Source organism: Cynoglossus semilaevis, chromosome 20 (genome assembly GCF_000523025.1).
Source record: "Cynoglossus semilaevis isolate Cse_v1.0 chromosome 20, Cse_v1.0, whole genome shotgun sequence".
In the NCBI taxonomy this organism is placed as follows: Eukaryota; Metazoa; Chordata; class Actinopteri; order Pleuronectiformes; family Cynoglossidae; genus Cynoglossus; species Cynoglossus semilaevis.
The window spans coordinates 5,929,564-5,933,208 of record NC_024326.1 but is presented as its reverse complement, the minus strand read 5'-3'; positions in this window follow the sequence as shown (position 1 = coordinate 5,933,208).

Sequence of the window (3,645 nt, the reverse complement as noted above, 5' to 3'; positions counted from 1 at the left end):
TTCTTACAGAGGTGAATATCCTATTTATATATATATATATATATATTATAAATAAAAAGGCATTTTTAAAAAAAACGTCTCATTTTCCAGAAACCTGCGACGTTGCACCTGGAAGCCAAGGAAACGTACAAGAAGGAAGAAGAGGAGGAGAGTTCAGAGTTTTGGCCCTGTAAAGCGTAAGCAAAAAAAAGACAAGGGCCAAGCAGTGACACTGACCCCTGGAACCGTCTCTGCGGACAACACGACGCGAAAACCTCCACCGAGTTTCAAAGATTTTCTGGCGCAGCTACAGGGCAATCGCAGCATGATCATTAAGGAAACACATTAGCAAAAGGACTCCTGACGATCGGCTAGTAAGTCATTTCACCGACACTACATTTCATTTCAATGCATTCGCATTAGCCGTGTTTACATTTAAATGTTCAGGTTTTGATTTAGTTCCTGTGAAAGTTTTATCTCCTCCATGTCTGTTTGTTTTGACCATGGAGCTATTTTTTCCAATTTAATATTTAATGTATAGACAGGAATTTTCACTTCCTGACCTTTGGACCAGCTTAGCGTTCTGTCTACGGCCTCCAGTGTTTATCAGCCTCCTTTGTTTGTGAAGGCATTCATTATATGTTGAAGTATGATTTACAGTTTTGTACGACAACAAATAAATTAAGCTTTTAGTATTTTTGTTAATGTACAGAATCTCAAACAAACAAACAAACAAAAAGGCCGGAAAAGAACGGGGGCGTTATTTTTTCCCTCATGTTCAAAGGCAAGTTCATTAAAGCACAGTAAGATTGTTAGAAGTGATCATCTTGGCTGTTTTTTTATTCTGCTTACAGTTAACGCCATTTAATGTCATGAACAAATGTTTCTCATCGGATGCAAGCTAGGAAAACATTTAGGTTCAGGTTTAGGCTCTTGGACGTTTTATTTAGCGCGTGTATTCATTGTGTGCGGTTTTGCTCGTAACTTCCTGTTTCGGCCGTTTAGTTCAGTTGATGGAAGTCTTTTTAAAATTTTCGGCGGTTGAATATTCGATGCATCTCTAATAATTACCTGTAAATAACATACAGTTTTTCTCCTCTGTTTCCATGCAAATAAGTACGAGCTTATTAGAAAATCTTTATATTTAATGAAATGTAATTTGACAAAACATAACGAACATGAAGTGTGCATTTTTTTTTTTTTAACTTTCAAAATTCAACAAGAGGCTGAGATTGAACCCCCACAGTGGGCCGGTTTTGGGCCACGGGCCTTATGGTTGACACCTCTGTTTAATTGTAACAATATAAATAATAAAAAGATTAACTTTATAGAGACATTTCGCCCCTCGCTAAAAGGACGAAGGTCATAAGAAAAAAATAGAAACCCCCTCCCGCTTAAAATCTACTATCAAATCAGAATAGATTTGACACACTAGGATTTAAAATCCAACAAAATGACTGTTGCGATATTGGGGGAAATTAATTTGACCTTTATCAGTCGGCCATGTTTTTCACAGCTGGGGCAACAATCTTGACGATATGGGGGGCCGGGTCAGAATCAGATAGATGGAGCATTTGTGTGAACTAAGATAAATGACATGTAAAAGTCATGTATAAAGGCTAAAATGTTAAAATGCTTTTATCATTTTCTACGCCATCTATTGGGGAAACGTGGGTATTGCAGAGAAAAGGCAGATGTAATGTAATGAAAAATATATTTTTTTAAGTGAACGACCTAGTATTTATAATTTTATTTATTTCATTTCCATTCAGTTACAAAATTGTGTTCTCCCTTTATTCGGAAATGTATCAAAAATTACAGAAAAGTATACAGAAAAGTATCGAAATCCGCGGTATTTGTACAATACCAAAAGGTTGGTATTGTGACAACATTTATTTGGACCAATAGATGGCTTAAACAAAATGCACGGATCCTAAATACTTAATTAAAAAGTTAAACTATTATCTGGTACGAAGTGAAGCAAATAACTGACATAGGTTTGCAGCCCACTGGGATCAATCATCAGAGTTAAGGGGGATCACTTTGTTTGGATTCTTTCCATTGTTAAATGCTGGTCGGTTTTAACTCACAGTTGTTATTTCAGAGATTTGTGTGGTGATACCAGTGCGTGTGGAGAAAGGGTGTGGGGAAAAAAAATGAGGATGAGATAAGGAAACTGCTGTTGACTTTGGGATTAGTGTATTGAGAAAAGGATGATGGTTAGAATTTAGGGCCAATTAGGAAAAGCCTAACTAAGAACAACACCAAATTCAGAGAGAAGTTAGCTAAGATGCCGTGTTAGGTTGGCCGAAATCGATTGTTTTAGTTTGTAAATGTCAGTGTTAAGATTAGATCAGTTTAGTCAACATCTAATTTGACATTAGGGAAAAAGTTAAATGGAAAAATTTGGTTTAAAGTTAGTCAAAAAACTGGCGTGAAGTTAGCCTGAATCATCAAGTTAGAAATATATTTTTTTAAGTGAACGACCTAGTATTTATAATTTTATTTATTTCATTTCCATTCAGTTACAAAATTGTGTTCTCCCTTTATTCGGAAATGTATCAAAAATTACAGAAAAGTGACAACATTAATTTGGACCAATAGATGGCTTAAACAAAATGCACGGATCCTAAATACTTAATTAAAAAGTTAAACTATTATCTGGTACGAAGTGAAGCAAATAACTGACATAGGTTTGCAGCCCACTGGGATCAATCATCAGAGTTAAGGGGGATCACTTTGTTTGGATTCTTTCCATTGTTAAATGCTGGTCGGTTTTAACTCACAGTTGTTATTTCAGAGATTTGTGTGGTGATACCAGTGCGTGTGGAGAAAGGGTGTGGGGAAAAAAAATGAGGATGAGATAAGGAAACTGCTGTTGACTTTGGGATTAGTGTATTGAGAAAAGGATGATGGTTAGAATTTAGGGCCAATTAGGAAAAGCCTAACTAAGAACAACACCAAATTCAGAGAGAAGTTAGCTAAGATGCCGTGTTAGGTTGGCCGAAATCGATTGTTTTAGTTTGTAAATGTCAGTGTTAAGATTAGATCAGTTTAGTCAACATCTAATTTGACATTAGGGAAAAAGTTAAATGGAAAAATTTGGTTTAAAGTTAGTCAAAAAACTGGCGTGAAGTTAGCCTGAATCATCAAGTTAGCTAAAATCCTGTTTGATATTACACTTATTCCAATGCTAGTTTAGCCCCCCCTTGGGGACAGAAATGTTTTCACGCACACCCACGATTTGAAATACTGTTGAGTACCTGATAACGTATAGTTTTATCTGTACAAACCACTGTATGAGTTGCTGCCACCTAGTGACTGGAGGCTTGTTATCATTCGCTGCCCCACTATTTGAGAAGTACTGCTTTAGCCACTGTTAAGTTAGCCAAAATCCAGTTTGAGGTTTCTCAAAATCAAGTGCCAAGTTAGCAAACCCACTGTGAAGCGAGCAAAAATCAAGAGATTTTTTTTGTTTGTTTGTCATCAAAAATCACCAACATCATGTTCACGGTTATGCAAAGTCAAGTTTGAAGTCATCCAAAAAAACGAACGTAAAGTGAGACAAGTGAGTCAGTGTGAATTTGACCAAATCTTACTCTTAAATTTGACATGAATTTCAGATTGACGGTCAACCCCTCACCCCTCCCTTCCCTCCCCCTCCCC